At 42.0% G+C, this 20485-nt stretch overlaps 1 long non-coding RNA gene across 1 annotated transcript in view; it reads right to left on the bottom strand.

The window, feature by feature from the left end:
• Window positions 1–3634: 3634 nt before the first annotated feature.
• Window positions 3635–20485, bottom strand: part of LOC309631463 — a 75887-nt gene continuing 59036 nt past the window's right edge. Inside the window, exon 5 of the long non-coding RNA XR_014246267.1 lies at window positions 3635–15980. This is a non-coding gene — a long non-coding RNA (uncharacterized lncRNA). The remainder of the gene's footprint in view (window positions 15981–20485) is intronic.

Raw genomic sequence — 20485 nt, 5'->3', positions numbered from 1 at the left:
GTGGATGGGCCATGAGAGAGCAGAAACCGAGCCCTCTCTGCTGTTGATAATTATAGTTCTTCTTCTCGGAACTCCTTTCTTTTTGTAAATGCGTACCAGGTGCCCCCCGAGTAAAAGGTGACACTCTGTCTGTTTGGTAAAGGCATCCAGATAAGACTATCAGTTCCCCGCAGAGACGTGGTTTCCTCGGCCCCTGTCACCACATTAAATGTTCACTCCAGCTCACTGGCTGAAATGAGTCAGTGGTCCTTTCAGAATTCCCTTTAGCACAGGGTTTCAAAAAAATCTGTGATTGAGATTGTGATTCATTTTTTTCTTCACTGCAGCTGACTATTTGCATTCTCCTAAGGCGAAACTCAGCCTGTCTTTTCAGGTGTTGAGAAAGAGACAACAAAGCTGAGAAGGGGGGAAAACCCCAGCTACCAAAGGAAAGCCTGAGAGCTTTCTTTCCAAGTGTATGAAAAATGCTTCTCAAAATCATATTCTAGAACTGAGCTGAGTGGTTTGCTGTGTGCAGCTTTCTCCTGGCTTGGATTTTCTCTAATTCTTCTCTTTTTAAAGGGCAACACATCTTCCTTCTGGTTGCCATCATCCACTCAGCCTCCCTGACCTCCCGGAGTCTGGCCTCATCTGACCTACCCAGCAGCCCCTTCCTGGTCCTCTTCATCAAAGATGCCTACTTCATCCCTGGGGTCTCCTCACTGACTTCTCACCAGCCCAGGTGGTGGTGACTTTTCTATGGGGATGGTGTTATCCACCCATTTCTGGACCCCCTTCTGCATTGATTCAAATCCTTCCCATTTTAGAGTCCATCTCCAATCCCACTTGATGGCTAAAAGGTTCTCAGTTGACATTCAGCTCTTTTCTTCCCCAGACGTTTACTGAGCACCAACTATGTTCCAGGCACTAGACATGGGAATACCCATGGCCAACCAGGAACCTGTCCTCACAAGGCTCACAGGAACCCAGACAAGTGCACAGGCACTTAGAGTCCAACCTGAACCAAACCCAGGAAGGCTTCCTGAGAGAGGAGACCTCAAAATGAAGACAAAACCAGTAAGTTAACAAAGTGAAGGGAGTAAAGAGGGAGAGCATTTCGCTTTTTATTGTATGAGATGCTGTTAAGCATTTAGCACTGTACTTTGCATTCATTTGTATTGTTTCTACGCCTAATGTGTACATGTTGTTACCTTCAAGATATTATGACTTCTTGAGGGCAAGAGTCTATGGTACGTTTCCACTTATCCTCCCTGGGGCTTAGCACAGTGCTGAATACTTTGCAAGGAAGGAAAATAGCATATATTATGCCCGCTCTGTGCCCACCAAGTTGTGTGCAAGTGGTGTTTCAGTTACTATGTTACTGAAAGGAATTGGAGTAGTATGTCTAGGGCAGCACCTGCAGCCTGGAAATCAGGAGGCTGAGTAGTTGTGCGACTTTGGGTGAATCTCTTAATTTCCTCTGGGCCTGGATTTCTTCATCTGTGGAATGAAGGGATTCCACTACAGCGTCTTCCAGCTCTGTGATCCGCTTTTGCCTGTGGCCGCGCAGGGCCATCTGGTTGTCATTGAACCGGTGGGAAGACAACGGCAGAAGACGGTTCAGGGGTTAAGTCAGGAAACCCAACGTGGAAATGAAACCGCAACCCCAAGTGCTTCAGTGCTAGGCGAGTTGGAGACCAAGGATAGGATGCCCCTGAAAAATGACCCCAGCGTGGGCCTATCGCCTCCCTCCTCTTCTCTGTGCCCGGTGCCTGACGTGCTCAGTGCGAGCTGCCAACCAGGGAGGAACAGTGCTCGCGTGGGCTTTGCTCTGAGGGGCCAGTGGAGCATCAACACCTGCAGTCCTGTAACCTAGGCTACAGAAATAGCAAGTGGGTGCGCAGAAGGCAAGTTGATGAGATAGACAGCGCTAGGTACAGACGCTTACAGCCGAGCTTTGGTGCTAAAAACACCTAGTTCAGGACATCATGTACTAATTCAAGGGGTGGCCCCCCTTCTCTCTCTCTCAAACTTTTCAAAACAGGAAGAAAGTTTTGTTAACTGCAGATACCAATAACCCATGTCCTTCTAGAGAGATCTTTCTGGAAGCCATCCAAGACAGCTACCTTCACTAAGGGGATGCTAATCACTTTTTTTTCCTCCTTTTTTTTTTTTTTCCTCTTTACTCTGAACTTCTGGTAGCGTTTGGAAGGTTGGCACAAGGCCATCTGAAACCACAGTGGGGTGTTAGGTAATCATGTTCTCATTAAAATGCTGCTCTGTGGTTTAATTTTCAACGGTTTTTCTGCAGCTTGGAAACACGCATACTATATTTTTGAGGCAAAGAGAGACTTTGTTTACAGGCAAAAAGGCGGGAAGACGGGCAGCCCGTAAGATACTTCCTTGTGTGTTTCCAGAAAAGAAGCAGCCTCCGTCATTCCAGAGAAGGCAAACTGAGCATGAGTGTAGCACTCCTGGGACTTTCTAGAGATTGATGATATTTAATTGACCCTGGGGACAAATATCTTAAAAACATCCTAAGACAGGTCAGATTGAAAGTATCAAGTAGTATCTACTCATGACCATTTGTCCACTTAGTCACTGAGTTGAGCACTTTTATTGAATGTCTACCAAACACCAGGCACTGGATTAGGCCCTAAGGACGGGGAGATAGAAGCCACTGCCCACCACCAGTTGGGATGACAGGGAGTAATTGGGCACGCACTACAGTGGGGTGAGCGAGCCCTGTCTCTTCTCATCCCAACCTCTGAGGATTTCCCACTTGGGGCTCTTTGAATTTTATCAGTGAAGACAGCAAACTAAAGCCCAGGGTTATCATTTTCTTTTTAAAAAAGACGATAATAAAGCCCTCAAGTGCTCCCATTAGACAATCTTCTAGGAATTGCCTCCGACCAGCTGGGCTCTGTGACCGTGACAGGTCCTTGACTCAGCCACTCCGGCTCTGCTGTTTGCACATTCCCAGCAGTAGGATCTTGGCTTCCTTCCTACTTCGTCCATTTGACTCTCAGCTTCCCCGAGGCCTTACAGAAACTGGGCTGGCCCCTGTCATATCCTTTCAGAGACACAGACAGAAAAGCACCTGAGTCGCTGTGCACATAAGATGATGGCCCCAGGTAAACTGACTAAATTCAGCCCCAGGTAAACTGGACAGACCAATTCGACTCCAGGTCTAATTTGAGCACTTCAGACCAGACCTCTTCTGGTAATAATAGGTAAAAATTCTACCTGTTCCAGAAATGGGTGAAAAAGAAATTCATCTTTGGATCTTTTTTTTCCCCTCCAACTTTCTTCCTTTTTCTTTCCCATCTGTCTTCACTCTGAGAGCCCTTTCTCTTTCTCTCTCTTTGGTTTGACCATGTTATTGTATGTGTGTTAATGAAGAAATTTGCATAGTTACTTTTGGCGTTTATTTTGAGGGATTCAGGTTTTCACAAAGCACTTACCACAGGCTGAAATTTAGAAGTGCCTTGTTTTTCCTCTTCCAACCGTTAAATACTTGACTGAATTGAGACATTCAAGCAGGGGTCTTTAAAAACATTTAAAAATCATTGTGAAGCGTTTGGATTTAACTAAAACCCCTCTCACTGATGAACATTTTTGTGGCAAGTCAAATTTTCGACTCTTCACTGGAGGCATTTTATATGCCCCAAAAGGTGAGTGTAGAGTGCACTGGACTGATTTCATGTTAGTTTCTCAAAACATTGACATTAAAGCAGGTAAAAATCAGTGTGGTTTTCTTCGTGGGGCGTTTCACTTTGACTTTCAACCCTGTGTCTGAGGGTTTGATGAACCAGAAATGCAAAGTGAAACTTGGGAGTGTGAGTACATATCATGGCACACAGACTTCTATGAATGGGAGCTGAGTTCCTGTTGAGTTTCTTATCAACATTTACTATTTGTGAGATGTTACCCTCTACTCTTCATAGAAAATATGGTCCTTTGCCTTGAAGGAACTTACTTTAAAATAGATGTATTGTCAGTCAACCATATAGCAAGATATTTTCTAGTTCTTCTCTTCCAAGTTCCATGCTCTTATGGACTATTTTATTTAAACCAGAGGTGCCATCTTCAGAGAGTGGGTTGCAAGACCTTCCTGGTCCCTGTCATCAGGAAGATTAGAGGAAAGGGATTGTGAAAGGCGAGTGCTCTGCCTAACATCATTACCATATTTGGATAAAGTGCCCCTCTGCCCACAGCCTCCCCCTTACTGCTCCCCAACCTCCTTTGGCTGTGGCAGCTCTGGAAAGCAATGGAAAGGACAGAAAACGTGGAAGAGAAGCCCTGAGCCACTGAAAATACATTTTTTCTGTCTTCCCACTTTTGACTGCTTGGGCTCAAGGAAATCAGTAAAATAGCATAAAGGAAGCCCACCAAGCGTATTGCTCTTGCGTGTACATTTAACGTCTCGAATGCTGAATTCACTCAGACTCCTGAAAGTTTTGTGTAAAAAATGGAAAATGTACAGAAGAACTTTTTTCATAATAGTTTAATGAGATTTAGTGTTCAGGGTGGATGTATGGGTGTTTGCCTGTGAAATGAAGGTGGCTCTTAGGTCCTGAAATCCCATTGAGTACCTGAGTTGGAAAGGGGCTCCATCAAACCTCCCCCCTCCCCTCAATTGCTTGCTTACAGTTGTTAAAGTTTAGCCCAGGAGGGATGAAAATCAGCGATCGAATGGCAAGGTGCTATTGTGCTGTCTCTGTGAGAGAGTTTACACATGCTCAGAATTTCAGACGTGATTGACAGAGGAGTGTGTGTGAATCAAACCCCTTGTTCTGTTTTGCAGTCACACAAAGAACCCTTTCCCTCTGAAACCCAAGAAGGTCTCCTTCTTCGGACCTGTGGAGGGAATTAGGTAGCAAATAACCATGAATATTTTTTAAAAATCCATTAAAAGTTTAATTGATGGAGCATTTATGGAGCGTTTAGGAATTTTAGGATGGCTTTCTTAACCTGCCTTCCAAATGCAGCCACCTAATACTAATACTAAGAGGTATATTTTCTTCTTGAAATCCTCCAATCTGACCTTGGTTATAATTTAAACTTTAAATACATTTATTTTTATCTAATTAGATGATATTAAGAGAAAACTGACCCAATGATCAAAAGCTTTCTTTCTTTCTTTGCTTGATAATAATTCAGAGCAGAATCCTATGTAGAGATTAGTGATTCTGTGGAACAAAGATTTTGTGTTTGGCTTTCAGAAATGGTTGTGCAAATATTCAGTCTGAAAGCCCTTTTAATGGCCAAAGATGGAGGAATTGACAATTGGGAAAGGCCAGGTGGACCTGAGCTGGGATGAGTGGTTTCTTGGCCGAGAGCCGATTTCTCATGATGAAAGCTGGGAAAATTCGCTTGGGGAGAGTAATCCAATGATATGAAAGGATTAGGCAGGCTTACATTTAGCAAAGTGTAAACCATGAATCTGAATGGTGCGCCTCTTCCCCATATGGACAGCTGCTTTGCTTGTAAAATAGAGTAACCAAAATTGAATAAGAGGAGAAACTAAAGAGAGAGAGTGTGAAGAAAGAAGCACCGGGTGTTTCAAAATAATATTGCATGCATACAAACCGAGTGTGCCGGCAGTAAGTCCTGGTCAGCACTAACAGAATACTCATCTCAGCAGAGAACAACTCCCCAGTGACAGATGGAAACTTCTACCACCTTGAACCTGCACAGACTCCAACTTCACCTTCCACCTCTTGCTCCTATTGGTCCAGCCACTTAATTATTTCACCTCTGAATACTTAGCTATTAGTGACACTAATTAACACCTGCCTTACCCTTAGATATATTATGAAGCTGTTTGTAAAATGCTGTGAAAGCAAATTGTTCCAAGAGCTATTAATTCCGGGAAAGGCCATGTCAGCTTCAGTTATGTGCTCATAAATGCAAACCCAACTGGTCAATAATCTCCAGGGATGGTCTAAATTGCACAGCTGGCTTTTTAGAAAATGTGTGTGGAGGAACATGAAAAGAATGCTGAAAATGCCTAAGTAAGGTTAGATAATAAATGGAATTGTACTGGGCAGGGGGAGGCCAGAACAAAGAAGTTATTATTGGGCATCAGATATATACTGTCTCATACAAAGGGACGATTTAGGCTGGGTTGGTAAGGTATTTGGGAGGAGGTAATTAAGATATGGAGTCAGCACAAAGCATAATAAGATGGATGAAACAAGTGCCTGCTCCAGGTCCTTTTCTTTGCTGGCCGTCCTTCTGTCATTACCCCCTGGAAGAACTGAGGACATGAAGTTGGAAGATCACCAGTTTGTGTGTGTGTGTGTGTGTGTACACGTGCACACTGATGGGGGTGTCAGACCCTTATCTGCCAATTTAGGTAAATTATAACAAATTGACTACAAAATTGTCCTCATTATAAAATAAAAATAAAACAATATGTTAAAAATCATATGATAATTGTCTCATTGCATTGAGATAGATGATGTTGCTGGCAATCTCCCCTTAAGACATCTATAATCTGTTTGTATCAACCACTTGAGTCATTGATCTGAGCTGCACCAAGTCGCTTTCTTTACTTACTCTGCTTCTTTCATCCTTTCTTATTTCTTTTCTTATATTTTAATTTATTTTCCTATGTTATTAAACTAGAAAACCATATCTTACAATTATGAAGGTTTGGGGAAAGGCCCATATATTTGCCTCTGGATATTTCAATCACACACAGACCCAAAAATTATGATGAAGGCTCTTTCTGAAGAGTGCATCTGATGTTTGTCAGATGCTCAACGAATGAGCTTATCACACTCAAATGTGGGACAGTTGGATGGTGAAATCAGGAGATAACATCAAATAGATCCCTAGTCTATTCTTGGGTTCCATTTGGCTCTGAAAAGTATTTATGTCATATTGCCACATTCAGGTGTGTTTTTAAATATTTAAATAATACACGATAGGTTTTGTTTTCCAATGAGTGAGGAAAGCCATTAAATGCTGGCAACAAATCAGGTTTTTTTGTTCTGCATTCTTGAACTCTTTATACTATGGTTCAGTCTTAAAAAATATCTGGATATCTTATCCTTCACATGACCATGCAGGTTCAGGCTGTCCAAGATACTGAATGTATCAGTGAGATATGCTCTATAGCAAGACACTTGAACTCATAGAAATGGTCATGAAGAAATTACTATTTATTTTTATGTATTTATTTATTTTAGTTTTACTTTAGTTAAATTACTCCCCACCCCCATCCCCTGCCTCTGGCAACTACCAGTCTGTCCTCTGTATTTATGAGCTTGGTTTAAAATTAGAAAAAAAATTTTTTTAGATTCCACATATAAGAGAAATCATACAGTATTTGTCTCTCTCTCTCGCTGACTTATTTCACTTAGTGTAGTCCTCAAGGTCCATCCATGAAGACATTCTTTTTATCTCATCTCTCATTTCAAAATCTTCTTCCTCATGAATAGCCAATATTACGTATCAGTGACAATCAGTGTCTATCAGTATCTGTCAGTGTCATTATCTATCAGTGACTGCAATTTCATCATGTTTTTAATTTTCACCATTTTCTTTGCTGTGAGCACTGTGATGTCCACCACCCAGATCCCCCTCCAGGAGTGAAAGACTCGTTCCCTATCCCCCACCCCTCCCAGTTCCTGGGAGTGCAATTGGAAGACAACTCTCAGCCTACAGCCCTCTTCGAGAGATGCTTCTGCTGAAGAAAAATGCCTCACCCAAGGTCATGTCTCCTTCCAGGGGCTGACTGATCAGTGGGGGTATGGACAGGTCCCACCTCCTCACCCCATCTTGGGACAACTCTGAAGTGTTGTCCCAGTCTCAGAACTCTCCATGGGGTTGACTTAGGACTGGATCACAGCTCAAATTCTCCCTCTGCCCAATCCTGCTTCCTTTCTCTCTTTTTCATAAGTATTGATTCTAAGAGTAAGTCTTATAAGAAATGTCCTGCATGTTAACATCTGTCTCAAATCTTCTTCCTGGGGAATCCAACCTGTGATAGCTGGTGTCAGAAGAGATAGGAGGAAGCAGTCACTGGCTGGGAGTTTGGGTCTAGAGCACGTGCTGCCTGGTGGCAATGACAACCCCATCACTGGTGGTAGCTGGAGCACAGATAGGCCCTGGCTCGATATGGCAACACAATAATTAAAACTCTTACCAGTGGTGAGCAGTGATGATACACAGGTGGGAGACAATGTGGTGGCTCATGCATTGTATTAGGCTTTTGAGAAATATGGGGGAAATGGTCACTTTAAGGACAGTGAAGTTTGGTGGTTATAAGTAATAACTCCAGTCTGGAAAAAGAACTCAAGTCTGAGAGTGATTAACTGGCAGTTAAAAATCTAAAGGTGAGTCCAGAGGGCCTCCTTGGTAGAATACAAAGAGGCCTTCATCATCTTCAGCAGGAGAGAAAGTTGAGGATCAGGCTCAGGATTTGGATTTAATTGTAAGAGTAACTGAGCTCTACAGAAAGTTAAACTCCCCAAAGTTACAGGGTTAAGGCCTTGGTTGGGAAAGAATGGGACCCTGAGATATGGGCTGGGGAACATCTGAGTTCCTGCATCCAAATATCTTGAATCCGGGATTCATACCCTCTGAATCTGCGCAGGTGGCCCACATCTCCCTGTGAGGGACTGATGCTTCTCCCTTGCCTGAAGATGATGGAGAGACCTCTCCTTGTTAAGGCAACATGCATCTCTTCCTTCCCCTACTTTTCTGTCCATTAAGCCAATGACTAGGGCTCAGTCACAATATAATCCAGCTTAGGACGTGAAGACCTGATCATGGAAGGAACCGCAGGACCTAGCCAACTTGTACCAGCAGAACCCAGGAGAAGATTGGATTCTGAGGATGCAGGGCTGGGAAGGGCAGAACATACATTTGATAAGTGAGAGTTTATTGATATGAGAACACTCTTCTGAGGTACAGGACTTAATACTCTGGTAAAGACCCCCAGGAAATGGTACAAACACGCTGCTAGGATGGCTCTTAGAAGCATGGAAAAAGTGGTGATCTACACTAACTGGAGCAGAAATGACAGATTTGCTGTGGCAGATGGTGGAAGAAGAAATGAAAAGGCTCAGAGAAGTGGGCCCAAGAGAGTGGATATACTATGGAAGGGTCAAAATCCCACACGATGACTGTGCTCTATGAAAGGGCCCGGAGGACACACCATTGACCAAAGCAATAAAGAATGTGCTGGAGAGAGGGCACCAGCAACACTTAGAAGCTCAGTGGTGCTTGTGTTCTGTATCCCCGGCCTGACAGCAGGAGATGCTCTTACAGAACTGGGTTCACAGATGATACTAGGGATCAAAGGAACCCCAAACAGGAGAGGCCATTGACAGTGTGTTACTGTCAGAAGCCAGGTGGAGACAATTATTGTAATAAGCATCAAGTTCGAATGGCGTCTAAGGGGGCCTGACCCATAGGTGATTGTAGAGGTAGTTAATAGAACTCAGTATTCTTAGGGGAAAAATATTAGATGGGCAGCTCATAAGTGTACTGCTCTAAAGAAATCATGGGTGGATGATCAGGAGGCTGAGAGTCATGGTTCCAATAAAAATTCATGATCCCTTGCCCAATTTCTGGATACGAGTCAATTTTTAAACCAGCAACACATCTAGTGAGGGAGGGTTCAGGTCCCCAGGAGGAAGGATCCCGAAACAGCTCCATGTGTTCAGGAATGAATTCTCCCAGTCCTTCCCCAGAGGGACCTATGGCCACTTACTCTGGTAGCTTTACACTGGGAAAAGGGAAATATCCAAACATTTTCAAGGACTGTTGAACACAGAGTTGCCATTGATACCTGGAGACCTGAAGCATCATCGTGGGTCCCCTTTTAGAGTGGGGGTATGTGAGAGCTAGGTGATAAATGGCATCCTCGATCCCGCCTGGCTCACAGTGTCTTCACTGGATCACTTCCAGCGATCATTTCCCCAGTCCCTGAGTGTGCAATTGGAATAGAGATACTTGGTAATCGGCACAACACCACACCGGCTTCTTGGCCTGTGGGTGAAGAGATATGGTTGTGGAAAGGTCAAATGTAAGGTCCTGAAACGGCCTCTCTTCACCCTGCCCACCAACAAGATAGGAAATTAAACATAATATTACATTCTGGGGGTAATAGCAGATATTAGTACCACCCTTAAAGATACCAGGTGGTGGTCCCCATCTTATCACATTTAATACACCAATCTGGCACCTGAACACAGCAGATGGATCCTGAAAAATGACAGTGGACCACTGTAAACTTAACCAATTAGTAGCCCCAAATGCAATTTCTTTATTGAACAGATTAGCATGGCCTCCGGTATATGATATGTGATCATTGCTCTGGCTAAGGCTTTCTTTTTCAACCCTATTAGGGAAGAGGATCAGAAATAGCTTGCATTGACTTGGAAAGGACAAGAATATTCATTTGTGGTTTTGTCCCAGTTAATGCTCCTGCCCTCTGTCATAAAATAGTCTACATTATCTGGACATCCCATGGAATATCACTTTGGACCACTATATCAATGATATGCTAGTCAGATTAGGTAAAACTTACCTTGATAAAACATACACACTTCCAAGATGGGAGATAAACCCTACAAAGATTCAGGGACCCACCACATCAGTAACATATTTAGGGGCTCCTACTCTGGGGCATGTCAGGATAACCCCTCAAAAGTAAAGGACAAATGATTACATCATAAGCCTTCCACCTCCAAGAAGGAAGCACGATGCACAACTCCTGGTTGGCTTCTTCTGATTCTGGAGTCTGCATGTTCCGAACCTGGGGGTACGGATCTCGTTCATGTAGTAGGTGTTATGCAAGGCTGTTGGCTTTGACTGGTGCCCAGAGCAGGAAAGAGCTCTGCAGCAGTTACAGGCTTGGGCTATATGACCAGGTAGGCCCCATGGTACCGGTGGTATCAGTGGTGGGAAAAGATCCCTTGTGGAGTTTATGGCAGTAGGACAGTTACAGTATAGACCCTTAGGTTTCTGGAACAAGGTGGTGCTATCTTCAGTGAGATGTATATACCTTCTGAAAAATAGCTTGTGGATTCTAGTAGAGGGACAGTCATCAAGTTGATTATATCTCAGTAAAAAAAGAGTCTTGTAGATAGTGGTGATGTTGCACAACATTGTAAATGTATTTAATGCCACTGCATTGTATGCCTAAAATGGTTAAAATGGCAAGTTTTATGTTATATATATTTTATCACAATTTTTAAAACCTGTAATATACCAAATATACCATAATATAGCAAATATACCATAATATACCAAAAACCAATTACTTTGTATACCGTAAGTGGGCAAATTGTACGGAATATGGATCATATCTCAATAAAGCTGTTTTTAAAAAAGATTTTAGGGGGAGGAAATCATCAAGTACTTGTCTTGCATACAAGTACCCCACACCAGAACTGAATTTTGTCCACGTATAAAGTGAAATGTCTGCACAGACATGATACCACCTTTCTCCCACATTATATATAGTTGACATTTTGCAACATTTACCAATGTTCTTTGACAAAGAAATTTTCCTGATTGTTTTGCTCTCTTTCCAAACATAATATTTATCATTCCCTTTGTAGCTGTTTTATAAACTTCTTGGCAATAGTGTGGTGTATACCTATTTTTCTATGAGGAGTGCATCCTTTATGATGCCTCTGTAGTTTTGGTTACTCCATCACCTTGAGCAATACAATTTATCAGTTGTATATTGGGAAACACTTACAGTGTTTGCACTTGTTCTGGAAAAACTTTATTGCTCTATCAGAGAAGTTTGAAAATAACACTGAAGCTTTCATGGCTTCCTACTGTTATTGGAAAACATTTTTATAAAGGATGCCACCCTGGAGGCCCAGAAGGAAATATATCACCAGTCAAATACAATTCAGTTTTCAGATTTTGCTGGTCTTTCCTATCCTTGACTTACAGACTTAGATTTCTCTTAACTTGATCATCATAGTCATATTCTCACTTCTCCCAGCACTTACTGGGTCACCTCTCTTCATTTGTCCTTAAATCTGTTCTTTACATTTAAGATGTTATCCTGAGTTATGGTATTTACACGAGTATTTTCATCATCACCACTTTTGAGCCATTGATACTTTTTTTTTTTGTCAATTAAGGATAATCATAATAGTCACAACTAAAAATACAAATTCAATGAGCAAAAACAATGACATGTTAGCTGAGACAAAATCCACACCATGTAACTTAACGTTGGTAGAGATGAACAGATGGGTTGCTGGGGTAACCGAGGCTCTGAGAATCCCGTTTTGAGCAACCACACCTGGTCTTTTCTCTTTTCTTCCTTTCTTTCCTTGTTGGTCCTAGCTGAACTCCTCACCTGTCTTATTCCCCTCTTCCCCTTCTCTCCTTTCCCCTGTTCCTCTGTTTCCTTTTTGAGAGTTATGGCATTAAAATGGAAAGAGAACTTGGAGATCTTTAAATCTGATGACTTCATTTTACAGATGAGGAAACTGAAGTCTAGAGAAGTACAATGAACCAATCCAAGTCAGAGCGACCAGACCTGGTCCCCTGGCTCCTCTGACTTATGGCCAATGTGTTTCCATTTGCCATGAAGCCACTAAGCCTTCTCCTTCAGCTCTTCTTTCCAGTCCTCTCTGGATGCCGACAGCGGTTGGACCCATAGTGATTAAGGTTGTTTATATCAGGGCTAAGGAAGTAGGGGCTTAGGGGACTCAAAACTTCCCTCCTTTGTTTCCTCTCACTCTGTGCCCCATGAATAGTCAGTAATTCACACTCTCTCTGCATTTTCCCTCCTAAAATATCTGTCAAAATTACACACTCCTTTCTGTACTGGTACCATTGCCTTAGTTCATGCTGTCATCATCTTTCTCCTGCACTATTTCAACCCCTCTTTTCTAATTTCTCTGCTTTTAAGAACTACTTCTACCCCTCAAGCCCCAAATCCAAGTATTCATCCATCCATCCATCCATCCCTTCATCCATCCATCCCACTGCTGCCAGAATGGTCTCATACTCATCTCTATTCTTTGGTGATTCTTAAATCCCTACAAGATAAAGTCCAATCTTTGAGCAAGGCACCTGGCAGACAAGTCTCTCTGTGGTCTGGCCCCTGTCCTTCTGTCAAGTCTTATCCCCATCACTCTGTATATTAGTCATGCTAAGTTATGATATATTAGCAAACAACTCCAAAATCTCAGTGGCTTAACACAACAAAGGTTTATTTCTTATTTACACAAGGTCTGTTGCAAGTTTGGGTGACTCTCCAGAAGACCTGTTCTCCATGCGGTAACTCAGAGATCCACGCTTCTTTGACACATGGTTTTTCCATTTCACCAGGGTTCCTCCAAGATTGCCATGGAGGAGGAAGAGAGAGCCGGAAGGTGGGCTTGAGCTCTTCTGAGCTTCAGCTCAGAGTTTGTCACTTAACTGCAAGGGGGATGGGAAATGCAGGGAATGTTTGGTGATTACTACTGTTTCTACCATGGTCCCTCTTTGCAATTGGAGCACTGGTAATATCTGACTACTTTTCCCCTGAGTACAACTCTTTTAAAGCCTCCATGTCTTTCTACTGAGACATTCTACTCTGCCTAGAATATCCTCCTTGCTGACGTGGCAAACTCCTCAAACCCAAGTCTGTATTTATTCTAAGAAGCCATCCCTGAATTTCCCAGGCCAACTTAGTGGTTTCTTCTCCAATGGCCCCACTGCATCTTGCAGTTACCTCCATCACAGCTCTTTTTATATTATTATAATCATTTGCCTGGCTGTTTCCCTTTAGATAGAAATCTCTTTCTGGATAGAGAAAGTATACTTTCATGTTAGGGTCCTGAGCTTTAACACAGTGGTACACAGAGACTCTTCATATCTGTGGTTGAATAAATAAATGTACAAATAAATTAAAGAAATGACTAAAGAACTATCTAGTTTCTCGTTATGTTCACATCCCCACCACCACCACCACCTTCGCCTAAGAAGCCACCTTCTCTTGCCTGGGCAATCACATAGACTCATTCTAATACTCCTCTCCCATTCATGCCCCTGTCCTATCCATTCTCCACTCAGCAACCACTTCATTATGAGACATGAATCAGAATTGGGTTTCCTATTTCCTTAGAATAAAATCCAAACATCCGAATTCCTTCCCATGACCCCCTGCCTGCCAATCTGGCTTCAGTTCACCCTCTTATCCTGTGGCTCCCACACTGGCCTCCACTTAGTTCCCCGAACACACTAAGATTTTTCTTTCCCCAGCACTTTCTCAGGGCTGGTTCCTGGGCCTGGAATGCTCCTACATCCTCTTCTCCTTTGGTTAGTTCTCAGTTTTTAGCTTAAATGTCACTTCTCTAGCAGTTACAATTATTTTGTTTTGATTGCAAGTCAGAAAATCCCACTCATACCATTCCAAATAATAAAGGGAATTTCCTGGCTCCTATATCTAATAAGTCCAGAAATAGTTCTGGCTTCAAGAAAGGCTTGATCTATGTCACTGAGGACCCTGTTTCTCTCATTTACCGTACAGGTGCTCTTTCCTCATGATCACAAAATGGCTGTCACTGTTCCGAACTTACATCCTCATTCCACAATGTCCAGTGTAGAGAGAGGGTCTCTTCTGGTGGTTTCTGCTCAAGTCCAGGGATTCATTCTCCCTCATTGGCCTAAACTGCATCACATGCCCATGTCTAAACCAATCACCTTGGGAGGGACATGAAGGTAGGGGGAGGGAATAGACTCACTTAAGCCAATCAGGACCTTTACTTGGAGCTGAGGGTGGGACCCCACATGATCTAACAGCATGGCTTCATATGGGGGAGAGTTGAAATTTCCAGATGATAAAGAGTGCTTTTGCTGGGAAAAGTGGGAAATTTTTTTTTAGGAATACAACAACAGCAACAACAAAAGTCCATCACACTTTTTCAGAGGAGCCTTCACTGCCCACCCCGTCTAAGGAAGTCCCCTCTGTTATCTTCTATTACTGAACACTATGCACTTCCCTCAGAGCACCTGCTACCGTTTATACTATTTATTTTTGTTTTTTACTTGTTTGTGATCTGAATCTCCCACTAGGCTCTAACTTCAAAAGAGCAGATGCCATGTCTGATTTGCTTACCTAGGGCTGGAACATACTAGAAATTCAATAAATATCTTATTAATGAGAGAAAAATGAACAATTTTCTTCTTTTCCAGTTTAGCCCTGGCTTTAACCAGGGGATGCAGGAGAGGAGGGGTTGGAAGGATAAGGGTGACTGTGAGCACTGTGAGTGTTAATTTGGCTTTTCTTTGTCTAGAAGCTTAGTCCTCTGTCCCTTCCAATAATCCCTCAAATTCCCCACCCCCAGGCCTTTTCTTATTAATCCACCTGCTCCTGACACTCTGGTAATTTGATGTTTCTTTTTTTAAACCTAGCCTGAATTAGTGTCTTAATAGAAATCTTGATTTTTAAAATCAAGTTAGTTAGTTAAATTGTGTTTTAACAATAATCAAGTTTAACTAACTAATCAAGTTAGTTAAATTAGTTAAGTTAGTTAGTTAGTTAAGTTAGTTAGTTAAATTGTGTTTTTCCAGAGAAGGTAGGAACCAAGTATTCTCTCTTTGTATTTCTCCAGTGCCTACAAATGTAATGGGTGTGCTTTACTGGGTGAAAATACAATCTCCTTCATGGAAATTGAGACTGAAGTCAGTGCCAGGTAGTAGAAAGAGAGGAAAGTTGGGAGTGAGCCAGGAGAAAGAAAAAATTGCCAGGAAAGAATAAAGCTTGGTAAACAGTGAAGTGGGAAGTCTTTGGGAAAAAAGGGACGTAGCTGAAGAAAAGGAAAGTTAGAATAAATTTGGGAAAGGGAGTAAAAACTTACAAAATAGAAATAGAACTGGAGGAATCTTCTTTCCTTCTTACCTCTATCCATTTATTCATCAACACTTATTGAGCACTTAGTATGTGCCAGACACTCTTCTGGGAGCTGAGTATATAGGGGTGACCAAAACATTCCAGTCTTTGCCATCATGGAGCTCATATTCTAGTGAGAGAAGATAGTAAACAATTAAGCAGATAGCAACTATGGGCTCCTGGATAAAAACACATAGATTGAAAACACATATCTACTTTTACTCCCTCCTGAGACCCCTCAGAATGAAATAAAGGCACTTTTTAAGGGCATAGATACTCATGGATGAGGAAAAGGGGAGAGGAGATGACAGGACCAAGTGTGGGAGATGGAAAGAAAACTTGTGGAAACCGCGTCCTCCATGGGCAGAGGAGAAAGCTGAGGACCCACCTGATTTACACTAACCACCTCCCAGAGTTTTGGCAGTGGGTGTGTCAGGGGAATCTGGAATGGGGAGTGTGTGTGTGTGTGTGTGTGTGTGTGTGTGTGTGTGTAGAAGACAGAAGATAAAGAGGATCAGTTTAGTGTCGGCTCTCCAGAACCTCTCCTTTTCTCCACAGAGAAGAGCCAGGCACCTCTGGCAGAAGAGTGGGGCTCTAGTCCCTGGAGAAGACTGCCCGTCCAGCAGAGGATGGCAGACTACCTGGACACAAATGGGGGATTAAGTGAGTGTATGTGTACTGGGTACTGAGGCCCCCTTTCCCCATGAATGATGGCAGCCAGGCCTATGCCCTCCAGCAGGAGTTTGGAGAAATGTTCTCTGGAGAGTCTGACCATCTCAAAAGAGAGAGAGAGACCTAAATATATCGATATTGGAGTTTGCCAACCAAAGCGTGCAGCTTGATCACAGCATGTAGTGCAACCCTCCAGTCAGCAATCCCCACCTGTGTACTCAGAGCTACCAATCAGCATTTTGGTTCCCTGCTCCTCAGAGGAGCAGATGGCCAAGGATTACCAGACATCTGAGGAAGCGTTCTAATAAGAAAGACCAAACAAAAGCCAAATGCACAGAAAAAAGCAGCTTGGAGAAAACAGACTATGTAGGGAGAAGAAAAACTGTAAGAGAGAGGCAGAAAGAGGGCGAAAATTCTCATTGAATATTCAAAGAGATAAAATATATTGCAATCCTGAAATAAGAACAGCATGCTGTATATAAAAAAGGTAACATTCAGAGAAAAAAAGAGCTGTTGGAAATTTAGAATATAAAAAGTAGAATAAAAAGACAGAGGTGGATAAATTAGGGAGAAAAGATGACAAAATTAGAGAAGTGGCCCAGGAGGTCCATATAATAGGGATTTCAGAAAGTGAGAAAAAAGACAACAAAGGGAGAGGGGGATTGTCAAAGAAAGAATTTAATAGAAATTCCTAGAATTGAAAAATGCCAGTTTCCAGATTGAAAAGGCCACCAAGTGCCCATCACAACTGCACAATGGGTGAAAAGAGTCCCACACTTACATCATCATGAAATTTCAGAACACTAAGCCAGAGAAAGGGCTTGAAACGTTCCAGACAGCAAAAATACATCACTCACAAAGGGCCATTAATCAGAATGGTTTCTACTGAGAAACCTCAGGAGCTGGAAGACAGTGGTGCAATGCTTTCAAAATTCTGAAGAAAAATGATTTCTGATCTAAAATTCTACTTCCAAATTATCTATGAGTTGTGAGGATAGAACAGAAACATTTTCCGAGGTACAGATTCTTGAAAAAAATGTGTCTTCTATGCAGTCTTTCTTAGGAAGCTTTATGCAGCACGTGCTCCCCCAAAACAAGAGAGTAAACCAAGAAAAATAAAGATGTCAGGGTCAGGAACCGGAAGATGCCTAGGATGATGGTGAAGAGAAATTCCAAGAAGTCAGCAGTGTCCCAGATACACGGGGAAACCATTTTATATTGGACCAAGTCAGAAGGCAAAGGGAAGAGAGTGCTTCAAGAAACAGGCAACTGGTGAAGTATGGTTTTTATGACGGATGCAAACAGAACAAAAGAAACAAAACAGGAAACTATACAATTAGTAACTCAAGGAAAAACAGAAATAATTGGAAAGAAAAAGTAATAATATAATACTATATGATTCATAACATTCGCATAGTTATAATTATATAACACTCAATGTTGACCTATCCCTAAGTACTATATATTAGGGGGAAAGAAGGATAGAAAGTAAGTGGCTGTGTGGTGAGGGCAGAGGGAAGAGAGAAACTAAATCCTCACCTTCCATAGTGGAAATCAATAGACAATGCCTGAAAGTGTTCTTTAAAAAATTTTTAAATTAATTAATTACTTAATTAATTTTTTTGGTATTTCTTCTTAAAAACTGAAGTATAATTGATTTGCAATATTGTGTTAGTTTCAGGTGTACAACATAGTGATTCTGTTTTTTTGCAGATATATTCCATTATAGGTTATTACAAGACATTGGGTATAATTCCCTGTGCTATACAGTAAATCCTTGTTGCTAGTCTACTTTATGTATAGTAGTTTGTATATGTTAATCTCATACTCCTAATTTGTCCTTCCCTCCTCTCCCTCTCCCCTTTGGTAACCATAAATTTGTTTTCTATGTCCGTGAGTCTGTTTCTGTTTTGCTATATACATTCATTTGTATTGCTTTTTAGATTATACATGTAAGTAATATCATATAGTATTTACCTTTCTCTGACTTACTTCACTAAGTATAATATTCTCTAGGTCCATCCACATTGTTGCAAATGGCAATATTTCTTTCTTTTTTATGGCTGAGTTATATTCCATTGTATATATGCACCATATCTTCTTAAGTCTGTTGATGGGCACTTGGGTTGTTTCATGTCTTGGCTATTGTAAACAGTGCTGCTATGAACATTAGGGTGCATGTATCTTTTTGAATTAGAGTTTTCATTTTTTCCAGATGTGTACCCAGGAGTGGAATTGCTGGACCATATGGTAGTTCTATTTTTAGTTTTTTAGGGAACCTCCACACTGTTTTCCATAGTGACTGCACCAACTTAACGTTCCCATCAACAGTGTATGAGGGTTTCTTTTTCTCCATGTCCTCTCCGGCATTTATTATTTGTACACTTTTTGATGATAGCCCTTCTGACCAGTGTGAGGTAGCTCATTGTGGTTTTGATTTGCATTTCTCTAATGATAATCTAGTGGTGTTGAGCATCTTTTCAGGTGCCTGTTAGCCATCAGTATCTCTTCTTTGGAAAAATGTCTATTCAGGTCTTCTGCCCATTTTTTGATTAGGTTGTTTGGTTTTTTTGATATTGAGTTGTATAAGCTGTTTGTACATTTCTGGATATTAACTCCTTTTTGGTTGCATTGTTTGCAAATATTTTCTTCCATTATGTAGGTTGTCTTTTTGTTTTGTTGATAGTTTCCTTCTCTGTGCAAAAGATTTTAAGCTTAAATTAGGTCCCTTTTGCTTATTTTTTATTTTTTTATAGATTTGTAGGCAATGGTTAAAGTTGTTGAAAGTGGTTGCCTTGGGTAGGGACTGTGGAAGGGTAGGAAACTGTTGCTTCTTATAGTAAGCTTTGTAGATCTTGTTGATTATTTCACTCTGTGCACAATTAACATTGAAAAAGAATAAAACCAAAAGAAAGGGAAAGGAAAGTACTAGAAAGAAATGCAGCAAAATGTTAATTGTTTATCTCTGGGTTTATGGTAATGGATTCTTTTTATTGTCTTATTTGTACTTTTTCATATTTTCTACAGTTTCTGAAATGAACATGGCCTAGTTTTTAAATCATAAAATAAATATTTTAGGTTAAGGAGAGAGAGAGTTATAGTGAAAAGAACCAGTTTTGATAGGAAGATTTGGAAAAGCTTCACTGATGGTGACATTTGGCCATATCTTTGAGGGAGTAACCATGTGGGTACTCAGAGGAAGAGCAGTCCAGAAAGATGTGCAAATGTCCCGGGGTGGGCAAGGTGTGCTTGAACCATGCTTGGCGCCTGTGAGGAGCAGCCCGGGGGCCAGGTGTATGATAAGTGCGGAGGGTGAGAGACAATGACGTCAGAGAGAGGGCTTGGGGCCACACCCTGTGGAATCTTGGGGGCATGTTAAAGATTTCAGACTTTATCCTGACCACTAAGAGAAGCTGTCAGAGTTTGGAGGAGAAAAGTGGCATGACCTGATTCGCATTTTAACAGGATCACTGTGGCTGCTGTGTGTGTGTGTGTGTGTGTGTGTGTGTGTGTGTGTGTGTGTGTGATGGAGGAGGAGGGGAGAGGCAGGGGAGGGGGAGGGGAGGGGAGGGGGAGGTGGCAAGAGTAGAAACTGAGAGACCACTTAGGAGGCTTTTGCTGTAGTCCAGGTGAGAGATGCTTCAGGGTTAAACACGAATGTTCAAAAAGTTGTAGTTTTCTTTTATCAGCAGAAACCTTTTTTCAAAGGAAATCTATGTTGATCTGTCATTTATAAAACATTAAAGTGGAGTATAAAAGTGAAGGGGCTTTAGCTGAAGTAGGAAGTGAGGGGTCCAGGGCTCCCTGCCCCATCCCCTCATCCCTGCCTGCTCACCCTGGTGATCCCTGGGAGGCGTGCCTTTGAAGCTGGGGTCCTGCAGGTGGCCATTTGAAAACTCTGATTCACTAGCTCCCTCCTATTATTGAAGAGATCCAGTACAGGGAGGAGTTGGACGAAGAGTG

The sequence above is a fragment of the Balaenoptera borealis genome (genome assembly GCF_965194805.1).
Source record: "Balaenoptera borealis genome assembly, chromosome: 6".
Taxonomy (NCBI): domain Eukaryota; kingdom Metazoa; phylum Chordata; class Mammalia; order Artiodactyla; family Balaenopteridae; genus Balaenoptera; species Balaenoptera borealis.
Note: the sequence above shows the minus strand (reverse complement) of the source record. Positions and strands in the feature narration are given on the sequence as shown.